This window comes from Rhopalosiphum maidis, chromosome 1 (genome assembly GCF_003676215.2).
Source record: "Rhopalosiphum maidis isolate BTI-1 chromosome 1, ASM367621v3, whole genome shotgun sequence".
In the NCBI taxonomy this organism is placed as follows: Eukaryota; Metazoa; Arthropoda; class Insecta; order Hemiptera; family Aphididae; genus Rhopalosiphum; species Rhopalosiphum maidis.
Genome location: NC_040877.1, coordinates 88,049,904 through 88,069,840, shown reverse-complemented (window position 1 = coordinate 88,069,840; position 19,937 = coordinate 88,049,904). Strand labels below are relative to the sequence as shown.

General features: G+C 25.1%; 1 pseudogene; it reads left to right on the top strand.

The window, feature by feature from the left end:
* Positions 1–787: 787 nt before the first annotated feature.
* Positions 788–19,384, top strand: LOC113557704 (annotated as a pseudogene).
* The last annotated feature ends 553 nt before the right edge of the window (positions 19,385–19,937 follow it).

The following is a 19,937-nucleotide window of genomic DNA, read 5'->3' as shown; positions in this document are numbered from 1 at the left end:
TAGCAGTACATTATTTGTTCATTGGACATATAATTTATGACAGATTTTAATTTTTAGATACAAGTTTTAAAACAATTGTTGTTGTATTATGACCTTTTTCATTGTACATTAGTGTAAGTGTATTGTGTATATCATAATTTTACTGGTAAATTCGTTAAATCACGTAGGTCTGAAACTCCACGAAAAGTATATTATAAAAAAACGGCAATCGTGTAATAAATAATAATAACAATTGTTACATAAAAACAAAATGTGGGGATATATTTTGTCTGGTAGGCAGGTATAATATATAATAATATATATATATAACATAGTAAACACATACCTATACTATATTATAGTTCCAGTTTTTTTTTTTCATCTTCAACCATACATAGGCATGTGTCCAGGTAATTTTCAGCCTGCAGCCGTATTCTCGTCTCCTCCTTGCCACCTCCCTTCCTCGCCTACACAACAACCAGACGCACTATCAGACTATCTATATACCTGTCTGCCTGCCTACTTGTTGATGCGCGCATGGGGGCTATAATTTATTTTTAGATTAAAAATAAGATAATTATAAAACCCGAGCCCAAATGAATCCAGCATCAGTCTACCCCGACGTTGGGGCGGCGACGGCTGCATTGTGTTTAGCACGTTCCAATTGCAGCACCCACAAAAAACGAACTATTAATTTACAGCGTAACCGACCGTGTTTCTGCCTCCAAAGCACATATTATTAGGTGTATTATTCCGACCTGATACGTATATAGTGCGTTTAAAAATTACGACGAAGGCGTAGCTAAAAATGTCGAAAATTCCAAATGGAATTACCGACAATTTCGTCGAACACCCGCCATTACTGCTATTAATTAGACAAGTGTTGTACGCTTGCAGCTGGGTACCTACTAAACACTAATACGACACCCTTCTTTTTATTTTAAACGGAATTCGCAATTTGACACAGAAGGGTCGGTAAAATATTTCTGAACTGCATCATCACGCAGTTAACAGCTATACACCGTATGCTCCATTAATTGTACTCCACTCAAATAATTGTCGTACGCACCGTATGGTTATACTATATTTAATACGCATATACTGATGGTAATATGATTTTAGATTTAATAATCTACAAAAAAATATATAAATACAAGGTACCTATCAAAAATATACATAAAATAATATACAAATTCGATAAATATAAAAAATATGACGTGGGTCGTGAAAAATGTAGGCCGAAAAAAGTGGGTCGCGAGTCCAAAAAGGTTGAAGACTCTTAAGTATTGTATACCTCTACGCTTAATAACATATAAATAAATTATATATATTTTAAAATACTTTAAGTTTTAAGTTATATAATAAAAAAATAATAATTCCAAAATAGACCATTTTCTAGATTCTGACTAAACTCTATTTAACTCAATCGTCAAACTCATGTATATTATAGATAATTATGACAATAAAATTTAAATATTATAAATATATCAGGTGTATCCCATAATATTTTATATAAATAAATAATTTCTATTTGCAAAACCATACACTTACATGATATAAATTTTGCAGTACAACAGTTTAAAATTGGCCTTAATAATTATGTGTAATATTTAATGTGGGTAAACAATTTCTAAGCAACAATATTGCATAATATTGTTGGTATTATATTACCAAGGTATTACATTAAAACAAGCCCTTGATCATTAAATGATTTTTACAAAACCTGAAATTCCATGTATATTTCTAAAATTTTGAATATTATTTAAACATGATTTTTAAAACATTATTTATTTATCTGAGTATAAACTTAAAATACCAATGTTTGAATTTTAATATAAAATTCACAATAAAAATGTACAATCAATAATCATTACGCATGCTGTATTACATTTTTTAAATACCACTTAACATTATTTTCTAGGAAACAGACATCATACTACCAATAGTTTTCTTGCACTGTGTGCATGTGAAATTATTAAAATGTAGTCAACTGTATGTAAATGAATTCTATTCAATGTATATTTTTTAATATCAATTTTTTTATACCTACTTCAAGTTTTAAAACTTAACTATTCAATATTCATATTTTATACGTCGCATTTTAACATTTTCACAAGAACAATATGTATCATTAAATTTGAATTCAATATTCAACACGGCAATACACTATAACTATGGTGATTAATATAAACAAAAAATAATAGATATTATTTTAGTTCAATTTGTGCACAATAAAATAATAGTAAATAATGTATTCTTTAATAATGTCTTCAATCCGCTCAGAAATATTTTTAAATTATTATATTGTATCAATCTATGAACTACTGACACAATAATTAATAATGTAAAATTTTAAAGATAACCAAAAATTATATTATTTAACATATTAATATTTTATGTCTTTAATCTAAAATTTATTTTCTTATAGACGGGGATGGTTAGGTTAGGTTTTTTTATTATCTATAATCAAGCCAAATTCTTAAGATTGTTTGTGTTTATAAAAATAAATTTATATAATAGAATAGATAATTTATATTTAAGGTATATTTGTATTAACATTCTATAATATGAATTATTTTTGTGTACAATTTTACAAGTTATATGATATTTTAACGAAATAGGGACAAATAATTAACAAAAAATTATATCGACTACTAAATTAATAGTCAATACATATAAACACAGCAGGTCCTTCATTTTACCAACTTATTTCTATGTCATGATATTAAATAAAAACTACTATTAAATGTATAATCAATAAATTTCTATTTTTATTCAATTTTTAATTTACAGCAATAAATATTCTTATTTTATTTTTAGTCCCGAAAAATATTAATATAAAATGTAAAACTCCGTCAATTCTCAGAATCCATAAATTAGATACCTACCAACTTACTTTACACTTACTGTAATAGTTGGTTAACTTATTAATTTTATTTTATAATGTAAAAACGTTGGTGATCTTTACGCCTTGAGAATAGGCAAACAAATATACATAATGTATGATTTTAAAGAATAGATATTGTAATCTTTTTATTTAATGTAGGTACAAATAAAGATATAAAAAAAAAATTCATCAAAAATGTTTATAATGCAATCACCCTTATTAAAAAATAATGATAATAATAATAATTAGCTGGAATTTAGCTAAAGGAAAATTACTTTGTATTAAATTTTTTTAAATAAAAGTAATCGAATTCGACAATCAAATTTAATTATTAAATTATTTTCTCAAAATTGATATTTCAGATTAATTTTTGATTTGTTTTAAAGCTTAAATTGTTCGCTGTGATTATGTGAAATTTGTGATTTTTATGTAATATGTCCCTCCATTAGTTATGATGTTATCTGTAAACATTGTGTATTATAGTGAGTATTTTGAGTCATAGGAATTTAATCTAAAAAGTGTATAATAACTATCTGTGATTAAAATAAAGTGTTTTAATGAAATATTGTACTTCCAAGAATTGAATCAAAAGAAAATTTGAGCTTTTAAAATTAAAAGATATCTTAGAGATAAGAATTCTATGATAAATCAATTTATGTTAAACATTATATATTCAACAAACAAATTAGTACAGCATGATCATTTTTATTCATTAATCACATAATTGTCTATTGGTAAATTTTTCAAAACATAATTTCAGTTAAATGATTGAGATTGCAGAGTACTATAATGTTCATAAGTTTTTTTATTTCGTTTATTAACTGCCTTGTGTGAAACTTTAAAAAGAAAACTTACAAATTGGATGTGAGCTATTATTGTTAAATACAATACATAAATCAGCTTTAATAAAAATGCATTTTACTAATATTGAATTACCTATGTCATGTTAACTGTTAAGTATTTCATTCAGTTTAGATTTATAAATCGTGTGGGTACAATACTTGCTGAGTGTGCTACCGAAACGAATAATTGTCACGATGTATTCTGTGATCTTGTATACAAGTAATATTAACGATTTAAAATATTTGATGTGTTATAGAAAAGAATTATTTAGCTACATGACAACTATGAGAATTTCCAAGAAAAATATAATAATCAAATTTAATAGTTCTTAAATATTACTGACGAGGCAATGGTAATAAAACGTTTGAATCCTTATCTCTTTTTATAGTAGATCATTTCCTATACTGATAAATGATAATATTTAAATTCAAAAAAAGTATTTTTACTAAAAAATAATATGTGAAATAGAATAATTATATTCAAAGAGACTTAAATCGGACCACGTCTCGTGGTAAATTTCTTTGTAAATTTAAAAATATATAATTGAGTAGTAAAACCTTAATGGTTATTAACAAAATATTAACAAATTAAACACGTTTTGATTAAATATATATAATATGTACCTACTTTGATTATATTTTCACAAAGAAACGTGGTGAAGTATATAAAAAAAATAAATGACTGTGAACTGGATTTATATAACTTTAATACATACCTTAATAATTATTCTTAAAACAGTCGTAATGCCAAAGGTAGTGGAGTAATTACAATATATATTTTTTACAAAAAAAAATACAATTCAATGCGTATTACGTAAATTACGTGTACCTACATATTCATTGACATTGTCGAGCTGATTTTTGTATAAGTGGCAATAAATGCAAGTGACGAATTTATTAAAGCAATATATATAAAACACCATCCTATATATACACCCTCCTATTAGTTGCTATCGATATTGAATTTATTGATCGGATATCAAACAATCGAATAATTTTTTTTTCATTTTATGTTATACTGTTCGAATCATATTTTTAAGTGATTACAAAAGAATTTAAGGATGAGCTCTGTCTAAAAAACATTATGTGTCTCAATTATCAAGCCAATACTAGCTAGAGTATTGTTCAATACTACAGAATTCGTCGCAAATAGATTTAATTGAATTACTTAAACGTGTTCAGAGAAGATCTTCACGTTATACGGCTACAAACGATAGCGTAAAGACCATTTCCCCTCTTTGTCAACACCTCTTAAAACAATTCAAGAAAGTCTCCACTTGGAATGTCTGGATATTAAACGCCGATTTAACGACCTTTAATTTATGTCTAAATTTTTAACTGGAACAATATTTTGTCTAGAGCTGATAGAACTAGTATATTTTCATGACCTTCAATACATGTCTCGTTCCTGTCCTACATCTTCTCTAATAAAAACTCGCCAAGCATCATATGAATAATATTATATTAACCCAATGAATAGTCTAGTGTAGCACGTCACACGCTCAATGTTCATAAAACAATAGCCATAAATAAGAACACTTTAATAAGGATTAAAAAAAAATTTTTAAAAAACTGTAAGCCACATTATTTGATAAATTACTGAAAAATAAATTGAATACATACAAAATACAACATACAACGTATTGAGTAACTTAATTTATCGATTACCAGCTGTTTATTTTAAGAACGCATTTGAACCAAAAATGTATATAATATTATATATACATATATAATACATATATATATACATTATATATATTGTATATATATGTGATTATTTTCTATTAATATATTTTTTTAACTTATACTATAAGTTTAGTTTTTAATAACTTAGTTTGGACTTATAAAAAAAAATCACTATGTATAATATTCTTTTTGAATTTTACTTACTATATTTAAAAATATATAAAGGTTATTTCATTAGAAACTTAAAATAATTGTTGGAGTGTGTAAATATTTTTTATTGAATTTTTTTATTTGAGAAATTATATAAAAATATTTATAAAGAGTTAAATAAAATATTAATATTAAACTCATATCATATAGTTATCAGTTGTCGCATAAACCTTTTATTGAAATTAAATTAAAAAGCAACCGGTCAATTTTCTACAAAAATAAAACAAATACCGTTTGATGTATTGTATTGTTATATTAATTATATTTTGGTATTAAAAATATAAATACTTAATAAATCATTTTTTAAAGTGGACTGTTTATCACTTTTAAAATTTCTCCATTGTTTACAAAGCTAATAACGAATGGATTATATATTGATATGTACCTATTATACCAAGTGTCTGCTCAGTAGACTGTAGACTACAAATATTCGTTGATAATAATAGATATAACAAATTTCAGTCTGTGCACGATTAACTTTGGGACTTAAATCGCAGGCATTATATAGTTATACCATTTAGTTGACTATTTATGCTTTATACGTATTATAATGAATAAAAAATATTATGTGAGCAGTAATTGAGCACGAAATATAATATTAGTGATCTCATACATTTGAAAGTTTATGCATAGGTTTATGTATCCCCGTACCTAACATTAATTTATTACTATTAAATTTACGATTAATTATCAAATTATTGCTACCTATAAGAATATTATTCTTTTTTTTTTCTTTGTCAATATGTATTAGCTTTAGTCTAATAATTTAAAGTTTGCCTAATGTAACTTAATACATACTCTGTAATTTAAAATATAACACTATACAAACTCAAAACCACTTGATTTAGTTATTACCTAACATTAATGTAAAATATCTGATTGAAAAACAAGTCCACCACCACCTCGTTTTCGAGCACTTTTATTGTGTTTTAGTCATTTCCAACGACTTCCGACGCAGACCACCTACTGCATACAACATACAATTCTAAGTCTGATTATACACCATTATATAGCTTAGATTATTTTAATTTGATGCATCATACATTTATGAATGGGCTGTAATTAATTATATATTATTATAGAACTACATACACAGGAAATAATACGTATACCAAAATTATTTTGCTATTGAGGCAAACAGATATAATGCCTACAGAAAAAAAAAGGAAAACCTGTTGACTTTGTAATCTTTTTGTAATTTAGCCGACGGGTCCGCACAGTCTCTAATCACTGGACACGAATAAACTTCAAACTAACACATATACAAAATACATAGGTACGTATGACATTATATGACCGACAGAGTTCACAAATGTATGTGCATATTATTGTGATTTAAAAACAGCGTATTTTACTCGCTTTACATTAATCGTATGCATACCTACGTCTTATAATTAAACGATTACGACGTGAAAACACGAACACTATTTCAAATGACTCGAATAATACCGATAAACTGTCTCGAGAGAGAATGAAAAAAAATGTATTTGTGCGCATTAATTTACACGATACACGCGAGTTTTCATTTTATCTTTATTAGTCTAAACTATAAATGTCTCGTAAATTGAATCGCAAGAAAAAAAATCAAAAATTCAATATAATCAAAAAGTTCTTATAACACGTAAGTACATATTTACGCCCTATACTCTTGAATACTTCAAAGAAACTATTTCCAAAACTTTTACCATTAGTTATTTACTTCCCCAAAGCTATTATTCGGCTACTCGGTAAGTGTAGAGATATTTTCTTATCAAAACAAAAACGAATATATTTCATATTAAACGACATGTTTACTTAAAAAATAATATAATAACTGATATGAATAAATGATTATAATATTAATACCAGGAAATACGCTAACTATAACATTATTATATTGCAGCATAAAAAAAATTATAAACATTAATATCGTAAATAAAAAAATGTTTTTTTTATTCTCGTGGTATCAATTGAATAACAAATTCATATTGATGTTCGAGTAGTTGTTAATACGATTCGTAAACATATATTTTATTAAAATAAAAAGTTAATAATATTGATAATATACTAATATAGATAAGCATTTCTCCATATTTTTTTTTAAAAACTAATGAATTAATGAATCATTTTTTTTTTTTTTAGTTTATTTCACAGAATATTAAATTATTATACATATATAATGATTTCCTCAATAAGTAAATAGAATTGCTGGACAGTGGACGTATTAAAAGATAATATTCACATTCAGATATTCTAAAAACACAAAGAATGTAAATGAAAATTATGTTTTTCGCTTATAAGTTTTAAGTTATGATTATTATGACAAACAACAATAGGTTTACATTACCAAACAATATTTGGAATAAATATTTTAAAATACCTTACGGTGCAGTTATGGCCGTATGAAACATAAACATTAGATATTACCAATTCAAGGGATTCCCAGAAAGAATACAATTAAATTCGTCATTGAACAAATCAATGTGAACTTCTATTGTCTTGGGTTTTATTACTAAAGTTTTAAGCTCGCCCTGCCGTGCATTGTATATTATTACTATTATTCCATCAACCAATATAGTATTAATAAACAGTTGTGTATCAGCGAGGAAATGAAAAATAAACTCGCCCAAAGATTTTCTTTTCTGAATAAATACCAGTTAAGTTGCAAAGTATACGCCTATGAGAAAAAAAGTTTATATACCTACTACATTATATGTTTACTTGGGACCTACAAACGATTAAACAATAGGTACCAAACGCATTACCCATATCTGTGTGCAATGAGTTAACGGTGGAAATCATTTTTATTATAAGACTTTTAATATAAAAAAAAGTAAACATCGACTGCGATAGGAAAATACAGAGACGCAAAGAAAATCAATTAAATAAGTCACATAATGATATATAGAGGAATCCAAGTCCTCGACCCGGTAACTTTATTTTATATTTTGTTTGTATTTATTTTTTTTTTGTCCCTCAATTTTAATTTGCATTTGGAGACTCTTAGTTATAACACTGGCATCTTTTAGAAGGGGTAAAGTTTCAAGAGTTTTCAAGGGCTCGTTAACCTTTTCCGCTTGGCCATTCTCAAACAATAGTCGTTCAAAGTTTATAATGTTTATAATAGGGTCGGCAACCATAACCCGGGCCAACGAAATAAGGTGAACAACCCATTAAATTATAAGAAATAATCACAGCAACAAAAAAAAAGCCTAAAAATTGAAACAGAGAAACGTATTCAAAGATCAAAACATAATGAAGTAACAATGTAATGGGTTTTATTAAGCATTTCCGACGTTTATTCTCAAGAAATAGAGATGCTTTCGTTGTTTCTTATATCAGTGGCTATTCGCCAAATTCAATTATCCTTACACAAAGGCTTTATGTATATAAAATGTAATATAAACTCTTGCTGCAGATCAAAACATATAGTCGTTGATAACAAAATGAGCATTAAAACAAATGTTGTTAGTCGTAGAGAAAAACTTAAAATACTAGAATTGAAATAATTATTTGCTACATAAATTACTGTAAGTTGTATTTAAACACTATTCATTAATTTTATATTTATTTATAATATTGACAATTATAAAGAAATGTAAAATGATACTTATAAATAATTGAATTTATTTCTATTTTCTTTAACATATTTCAAAATACTCGAATAATATTATTTGAAAATGTTAAGACAAACCATCTTGTCGAAAAAAACATGGGTAACATATTTTAAACTTTCAAAGTTTCAACAAATTTGTATTCACTCGAGTATACTACTACAATTGTAAACAAAAAATAAGGTAAAGTAAAACCCGTAAAAATTGATCGAGTGTATTCAAAAGTAGCGCATACATGATACAATATTGTAAGTTGTGAGTTAAAAGAAAATATACATTAGATACATCGTGAAGTTTACTAGGTATCGAATATCATATTTGTATTTATTTTAGATGTATGTAAGCATTTTTCTTTCGATTACGAAAACATTCAAGATGTATACATTTCATTAGTGAGTTTTCATTTCCATACTAAAAGTGTAAAACAGGGGGAGGGCAAGCAACTTTACTGTACTCATATAAAAATATTTCGTTTTGAGCACAAATCAAAGAACCTGCCTATAACATGATTTTATCCAATATGATGGGAAATCTGTTAACGGATACTTTTGATCTAAAAAAATACTTTCAAAACGGAAGCAAATACTAAGATCATACTTTGTTGCACTTAATCAAAAAAAAAATGATAACACTGTATAACACTAGAGCACAACAATAAAACTATAAACCATATTGTATCTATAGATACTTTTACTATATGAAAAATCAAAACATCTTATAAGTTTTTCTTGACGAATTGTAATATTAGAAAAAAAATAAATAGTTCTAATAAATACGTACCCGATTCTATCAAGTCTTTTAAAAATTATTATTATTTATCTCTTCCCATTTTTAGAAACTTAGGATTATCACATTCATTGATATGGTCAAAAACATTATTTTTTTTAATTTTATAACTTTCCTTTAATAAATAACGTAGATATGTAATTATTAAAATGTGTTACAATGACATAATAATATTTAAACAACAATTTATAAGTTACCAAAACAATTCTAAAAAATATGTCCTACAGATAAAAATTCCAACAAATATTTGAAAAATTCATAATTTTGTTTAAATCATATGATGATTAAATGAGATGCATATTTTATATTATATATAATATAGCCCCTTTAGTTATCTGTCTAAATAAAAGTACTTTAGAAGGATCGATTAGATAAAACTATTTAGATTTGGGTGTGTTATCAATAAGTTCACTTTACAAAAACATTGTAATTATGTTTGTTTTTAAATGTTTAATAAAAAAAAACAAGTAGTCCCGTTAATAAAAACTAAAGAAGAAATAATAAAGTCTATAGTATTGTTATTAAATATGCAAATAAATCTTTTGATCAGTCATTTGTTGACTATTTAAAGTCTAATTATTTTAATTTAATACCTTATGAGTATAAAAAAATTAATTTACATCTTATGTTAAATAAATTGTTTATAATAGGTTATTCTTAGAATTAGTTTAAATTTGAATTGTCAATAATATTACCTACTTAGTAACCTACTAAGTACAAATATTTTTGAGATTCTGACCGTAGTCATGAATGTATTAATTTTACAATTATGTGTTTTCTTGTCATCTTCTTTTGGAATAGCCAAAACTTCAACTTCGATATCTTTTCTAGTAAAAAATTGAATTGAATTGGTATTTTTAAAGATCAAAAATAAAAAGTTTCTAATATTTGTCTTAATACTATGAGAATAACAAAATATTTTTATGTAAACCTGATTTTTGACAAAAACGATTTTGTTATAATTACTTTAAATATTTTAACCAATACATTTGTTATTAGAAATATCTGGATTGATTTCCTAGGCTTAACATAATATTCCATATTGGAAATTTAAGGTCTGTCAAAAAATAAGAAAAATTAATTTAAGGTTCCTCATAAGTTGTTTATACTACAATTAAAAAGTTAAGTGTAAGTACACTATCATTTTTTGTGAATTTAAAATGTTGAAGGTCTAAGATTAAAATTTTGTCTAAGACTAAAATGATTTTCCTGTGCAACTACACAAGGTTTTTCTTTAGGTACGTTTAGATAAATATAGAAAAACTCAAAATAAACAATTATTTAATTTATATCTGCCACCTCTGAAACAGCCAACTCTATCGATATTATGGTAAAAAAATAAACTTTACTATTCTTGTCGTTCTCGGTATCCTAAATTCGATAAACTATTTTATAGAACATCCCGGCAGTAATCCAACTACCAGTTAGTATTTTATACATTAACATAAACAAAACGTATCGATGTATGCATATTAATCTGATTTGAACGGAAAACTTCTGGTGTAATGGGCGGAAAAAAAAACTAAAAGACTTTACTATCTAATGGATGGAAAAGGGTCATTTTCCAACGTTTCAACTCGCATCTCACATTAAACTATCGGCGCAGGAAAGATAAAAAAAATACTGAATAATTCTGAACAAATATAGTTTTAAGCTGTTGACAGTTTTCCTTAATAATTTTTGAAATTTGAAAAGCTATCATTATTTAAAAATTCTCCCTATTCAATATGATAAAAACTAGCCGAAATTTTAGCACTATGTCTATGTATTGAAATATATTTTGTAATACGCTCTTCAGTCGATCAGTCTAGTTTTTTTTTTAATTGTATTTTATAAGTATTAGTCAGGAAGAAGATAATTTTAGGTAGAATGGATTCATCAGTATTCATACTTCTGCCATAACATTTTTTATTTATTTTAATTTTAATTTAATCTTCAAAAAGATAATGGGTCCCACTAAACATGTTTGTGTGGGACCAACGAGTTCATATTTTAAAATATAAATTTAATAAATATATAGTACAATTGAAGAAAATAATTACAATAAATGTTTCTTATATAACTAAAATATTAATACAATCAAATACATATATTTTATTTTTGATATATTATAATTTAATGTTATATATAAAAACGTACAGTAAAATAACACAATACAAAAAAATACAATTATAATTAATTACTAAAATTATAAATTTTTTTTAGTAATAAATAATTAAATTTATTAAAATAATAAAATATAAATTTTTTTCGCATAACCATGTTTGGATATTTCTCAAATCGGTATGTAAAGAGTCGAGGCACATCACATATTATTAAAGTTGCTTCCACTTAGTTCATTGTTTATTCGAACGTGTTAAATTCTATTTTTTAAACATGGACTTAACAAATTGTAAGCCGTTCCTTTGATATCAAATGTATTGAAATTTTTAGCAATTTAGGAATATTTTATGATTTATACTAATCTAATGTAAGTAGCAATTGCTTGTTTTGTGCTTCTATACTAGACCTGAAAACAAATCGAAAACATGTTAGAAAATTATTGTTTTCAAAGTAATTATTGACTAATTGTTTTGTAACGATTTTTACAAAATTTTTAGCAATATTCTACGAATGTGAAATTAAGCAATAATTTTCAATATTAGACTTTTCACCATTTTTGAGTACTTGTATTATTACTGAAATTTTAAAACTTTATGGAATAGTAGACGTAGTGATATTTAAATTCAAAATGTGTGATGATGATTTAATTAAAGAATGTATATTTAATTTGAATATTTTTACGGAAATTCTATCTAACCCAGGAGAAAAGTCATCTTTTAAGGCTTTTATTGCTTTTATTATTCCTTCGTCATTAATTAAACTAAATTTATTAAATTAATATTTGTTGTTTAGTATATATTGTATTCTGTATTGTCTGAGTTATGTATTAATTGTTTTGTACCTATGTTTTATTTGGTTATACATGTTTAGTGCTACGTATGTGAAGTACTCATTAAAATAATTTTATATATATTTTTTTATTTACCTATTATATGTAGCTTTTCACCAAATGTATTATTAATAGTTTGAATATGGGAAGTTCTTATAATTTTCAAATTTTGTTTAAAATTATTTCTGACTCTTTCTCTTCAGATTTATAGTATTTAATTTTAGTTTCTTTTATCGTGTTAGTTAAGGTATTCTTATATTTTAAATAGTATTATTTAAGTTTTTAATTTAATCGATGTTTATTTACTGTTAAGTGTAATTTATCTTTTCGACGAATCGATAAAATAATTATACCTAATTATACCTAAGGTTTAATTTTTTTGAGTTTTGATGATTTTTTTTAAGAAGAGCTATTTTTTCTTCTTTTTAAATATTTATGAATTTATTTATAGCAGATTATTTTTATATTTGTTAATATATAAAGTTTTAAAAGTTTTGATATAGTTATACAGTTAATAAGATTAATAAATCCATATTCGACAATATTAAATTTAGGTAGTTATTACAGTCTAAATTTGTATTTATTATCTATATTTAAGTCACCTTTTATTATAGTGTAGTTATTTATTTTATGTTTTAGATCATCATAGGATATTTTGTTCAAATTTATCTAAAAATTAATTAATATCAACTTATAGTGGTCTATAAATTACATTAACTGTTCAAATCTCATTTTTAAAATTAATTTCTAAACTAGACATTATTTAAGTCAGTTACTTGTGTATTTGGGTTATTAATAAAACCAATCATTCCATCTTTTTGATTTGTTTATTTTGAAGTCTTAACTTAATATTATTTGTATATAAATCTCATTTTAATTGGTTAATGTGTAGATTTAGTAGTAATATACTAAAAGATATTTTTTTCTCGTCAGTCGCTTGACACTGAGTACCGAGTACTAAGCCCTGAAAAACATTAAAACGAAATAATAAATTAAACCGATTTGATTTTCAGAAAACGAATCATTTTCTTGGTATGTTAGAAAATTGTCATAGGGATCCATTAGTATTTAGCTCGCAACTTCGACACAATGGTTACTAGTTTTTGAGATGATTATAACTTTTATCCTATGATATGGTATTTACCATCAGAGTAAGAATTTTTCTAATAAATAATCAACATACAATAAATAAAACTTATTTATTTTTAGTTATATGAAATTTCAAACTTATATGAGTCAACATAAAACTTCAACATGTATTTTAAAACCAACAACAGGGAGTCGAAGAACCGGAATATATACAACAAAATCTCCCAAAAAGATTAATCAATATAAAAATATGATTTGTCAGCTTTATATTTCCAAAGTAATTAAAAACAAATTGTTAAATTATAAGTAATATAATATTATTACATAAAAAATCAATTACCTAACTATATAATATTATATTTTTTAACCATTGTTGTTAAATGGCTATAAATTTGACATGCGTGTGTATACTTTAATAGCATAAATGTGATCCGTTTAAGATATACTCTTATAATAATGGTCTTATCAGGTAAAATAATATGTTAATATTTAATACTTCGTATACAATATTTTGTATGAGAAACTATAACGTAACAGTCTATTAAAAAAAAATCTTTTTTCGGCATATTAAAGTTATGGTAGCTACGTTAACTACGATTTGTGTGCAAGGGTAAAAGGGATAATCTATAGGAATTAGGAATATATTTTAATGTGCGTAAAGTCTAAAAATTTTCATAGTTATTAGGTATGGTACTCGTCTCAATGGAAAATTATGTTTATGTTGAAATTTTTAATTTTTAATTCACAATAAATGATTAATTTTTACCCAATTCAATTTTAAATAGAGTTTGAATGTTTTTGAATAATTTTTATTTTAATTGATTCTGGTAGCCTACATATTTATTCAAGCAGTTTGAATTTTTCCATAATTATTAATGTAGGTAGTATTTAATATTAGTTTTATTAAATATATTAATAACTTCATAACTGTTATTTTAAAACCTTGCTGTAAAAAATTAATATAATAGTTTAATTGATAATGCAATTCAATTTTCACTTAAACCATATACGATTATTTCACAAATTAGCAACGGAACCCTATGAAACGCAGTGTATGCAGTGTATGCACCTAACCAATTACTCAGTGAATAAATACAATAAAATGTACATCGATAACGAACTTTTTGGAAGTAAACGGTGAGATTATAAAATAGTAAGAATCCGTCTTTATTTTAGAATATGATACGTTGAGTTTAGCCGAATTACAACGCTCTAAAATTGGCTACACACAAAAGACTACGATGAGAAAAAAATATGGAACGAAATTGATGATGTCATCATTAAAACCATAATCCTGGCCTATCCGTTTGTCAACCGCAGCTATCAGATGTGTTTCTAAGTCATAAATACAGGCCAGTATGTTTTGAAATCCTAGGATTCGACATACTTTTAGATGAAAACTGTAAACCATATCTCTTGGAAGTCAGATATTGTTACATCATTGATCGATGCGATAGATTGCTGTTTCACTTTTTTAACACCTTAACGTATTGTGCTTAGGTCAATCATTTACCAGATTTCCACGCGGACACTTCGATTGACAAAATAGTGAAACGAGAACTATTGATTGATACGTTTAAACTATTGCAATTAAATAAGACTTAAAAAAATTTTGTAATGGAAAACTCAACACACACACAAGCCATAAATGCTAATAAAAACGTTTAGTATGTTTGATAACTATTGTCCATTGGGTTACATTTATTTATTTATTCAATATGTTGATCATATTAAAATAACATACTAATAACTAATTTTAATGCATCGGCAATTTATTGAACTATATATAAAAATTTAATGCTGCTAGTACCCTTATTCCTATATAGACAATTATACAATTTTAAATATAACTCAAATTGTAACTTTGATATTTTTAAATAATTGTACCATGCATAAACAAATTGTTAAATTAATTATATTTAGAACATTTTGTCGGTTTACTAATCTGACTATAATCTTAGTCCGAAAATTAATTAATAACTGTGTATCCACTGCTATTATACTATATTTGTACCAGCTATCACGATTTTTAAACTTTGACACTTTTTATGTAATACTGAATATTATTTTTGAAGAAATAAAGACAAATATATTTACCTATTTAAATATGTACTTGATTTTCAATTATGTGCTTGATTTTAATTATGTAAGACCTTAATATAACCTTATTAATTTAATAGTAGTGTTATTTTCTACGAAACTTTAAGAATAATTAAATATTGAGTATTTTTAGATAAAATCGTTTGTTAAGTATGGTTTATTAACTTATAATAGTATCAATATGTTTAACATAAAATATTGTATTGTTTTTTTTTAAGTTAAATAATATTATGTAAATAATTTTTAGCAAACAAAGAACGTTAAGGCGCAAAGAAAATGTTGAGCAACAAAATAATTTATTGGAACGCAAAAATATGGGTAACTATAGAATGGTATTCTCAAAGAAAAATGCACATTTGTATAAACATTATTTTTACTACAATGAAAGTGCAATACCCAAACCACTACTCCCCCAATCTCAAATTAGTCCCATCTATCCTAAAGATAAATATTGAGTGCACTCTTGTCTTCAGACCAATAAGTAAATCATCGATTTATGAAAAATAACGAGAATTATTATAATACAATAACAACCATTAAATACATTCTAATTTTAACCATTGTAATAAGAAACAAGTACTTCTGCATTTATTCTTCAGCATTCTTCAAAGAAACTGAAATCTACAAGCAACCCGGTCTAACAAAATACAATCAAAAGTTTTTTTTAAAAATAACTAAACCTAAATTGAAAAAACCATGATAAAGTTCAAGTTGATACCATAAGCTGATGAACTGAAACGAATTAGATGAACCTATTAAAAAAAAAAAAAACACCGAATAAAATAAAAAATGTTAAAATTAAGTCTGCAGGTAATCTACAACAATTTGTTCATTCTCCTAACATAACCTATGTAAAAATTAATAATATAAACAAGTAAGATAAAAAATATATAATAATTTACTATGTAAATAACAGTTTTTATTTTTCTATTGACATAATAATAATACAATTGATTTAAAATAAATCAATTATATAAATGCTATTTAATATGTATAAATTATTTGAATTAAGAATAGTAAAATTATTTTATCACATTGAAAATTCTCGTTTAAAATTTTATGAACAAAATATTGACAGAAAGTATATTTATTTCCTAAAGTTGTGTAAATATTATTATGCATTTTTTATTAGCTTAGTCATCGTACTAAACCATTAAACTCAAGTTCCATTCCCAATCGATGTAAGGAAACTATGAAACATTGATATACTATATAAAGTCAATAGTCGTAACTACAAAAAAACACAAAGTATATATTATATAAAAAATATTGTATTATATTAAACATATTTGAATATTATAATATACTGTACCTATAAACTGTGCACCCTTGTTTCACTCCCCAATGTTCGTGTATAAGTATAACTTCAAAATGTTGTATAGGTAAAATTTATGTTGCTAAATACAAATAGTAATTTCATTTTTATCTAAATATTGATTACTTCATTTTATAAATTAAATACTTATAACCATGGCTTTATAGTCATAATTCAGTAACATAGCGTACACATTTTACTAAAATTAATTCGTTACTTAGACGCAATTTTTTTTAAAATTTTAACAAGTTCCAAATACTCTTGGAAAATAATATGATGCTATGTATTATTTATAAATGTGTCTATTGCTTAAAAATGTGTCAAAAGTATTGGACAAAAGGTTTCAAAAAATTAAATTATTTTATGAATCGATGTTTACGTATTACTATTGCGGTTTAAGCAGTAAATCAGTCTGAAGTTTAACAATAGTTATACCTATGTTATACAACCTCAAACTTGAAAAGGTGTCAAAATGTATTGGATAAGCGGATAACTAAAAAATGTTGATACGTGAGTGTCTGATACAATTAAACAAACATTATAGTGAATAATAGAGTGGGATGATCGCGTATACATACATTTGTCAATTATTCATGGAAATAAATTGTACACAACCACCCCTCGATCCCTTTACAACACCAGCCCAGCTAGTTAATATATTGATCAAATAAAACCATAATAAGTCATCTACGGGTTAACATTTTACATTTTGAAGTAACTATTCTAACTGAATAACTCAAACTTATAGGTAAGCCTTAAAATTGAAATAACAATAGAAATTATACTGAAAAATAAATAGTATTATTATATTCTTATTAACATAATATGTACGACCGTTTTACAGCCACACATGCGTATTATATATTTATATATGTGAGTTTTTCGATTTATATTATATAAGTTTGTAAATTTGTATAGTTAGGTATAATAAAAAAAAATGGTGAAGTCATAACTTGGCACAAATCATTAGTTTTAGAATTATAACAATTTGAAATTTGAGTAGTTTTGCAGTTTATTTGAGCTAGTTTAATGTTTTGCTGTAAGTAATGGAGTGAGGTACAAAAGTCTCAAAGTTCGCAAAGGGGGCAGCAGCCCATTCGGATACCCATGAGCGCATGCCTAAGTATAAATCAAAATGTTAAATCAAAATTAAATATTTAAATATAATCTTTATCATTGGAAATTGTTACTTGGATGGACTTAATAATGAGTAATTTGAATTAAAATATATTTATGTTTTAGAAATGTAATTATATTATTAATTTAATTGCATAATTAAGAAACTAAAAATTGATAATAGTGGAAAAAATTGTCAATTATTTTTATATGGTAAATTAGTAAAGACAAGGAAATATATTATGAACAGTTGGAGAAATACTAAAATATATTTAATATTTCTATAAAAGGATTAGAACCTTAAATGAAAGTTTAAATTGAATGCCTAGTTACAAAATATTTAAGGATTTTTTCTATATATATTTAAAAATATAATAAGATCAAACTTCAAGTTTAAGTTAAAACAGGTTAATATCTTCTGACTAACCCAAAACTGTTAGGTATAAATATAAGTATTATATATTTTTAAATTTAGAGGTGAAACTAAACAAATTTTGAAATTTAAATAAAATTATGCCCTTTTTGTGGTAGGAAGAGGGCGGAAGTTACATTTGTGGCGCATGGGCCGGTTTGATCCATATTTCCTGGGCCGAAAAAATACCTCAATCCGCCCTTGACTAAGTACGAACCACAATAATTAAAGATACATAATAATAAAATATATATATATAATTCAAAATAATAAATTTATATTGTATAATAAATTGAACGGTCGTTTTACCAAGCCGATTCGTTCACAAATTAGTTGTATGATATTTCTCTTCCGTTTACGTCTCGAGACGTAAATAATTAAGTAATGTATTCAAAACCCCATTGTTCCAATATAAGTGTAAGACAAGTGGTCTATAACAAATTAGTATTCCCAGACAGTTCCATTTCAGACGTCCGGTGTGAATTCCATATAAAATATCCCTAGTATAATATATAAAGTACAAATACTGAAACATGACGGACGTTTTTTTCCTGCAATTGTATACAAAAACGAATAGAGAACAATTATATTATTCCAATAACAATAACATAAACAATGTGTTTTACTTGGTATAATGAATGAAGATAGTATACCTACCTCATACCTATATTTCACTTGAAGCTCGAAAGTTGAAAAAAAAACTCTTAGTATACAAATATAATATGTTTATTATAATATCAGTTACCTATTGAATGGATATATAATGTATTATACATCATACATACATAATGTATTTTATATTGGTCACAGACACGACATTGAAAGACTCAAAAACTCTCAATTTTACGTCACGCAAACCACTTTTATAAATTACATTCATCATTTATTAACAACATAAATATTATGTACCTGTGTTGAAAATAATGACTGTATAGGCCGTTGTATTATTGGTTCACAATTTAATATGAATTAAATAGTTCGTCAAATTAC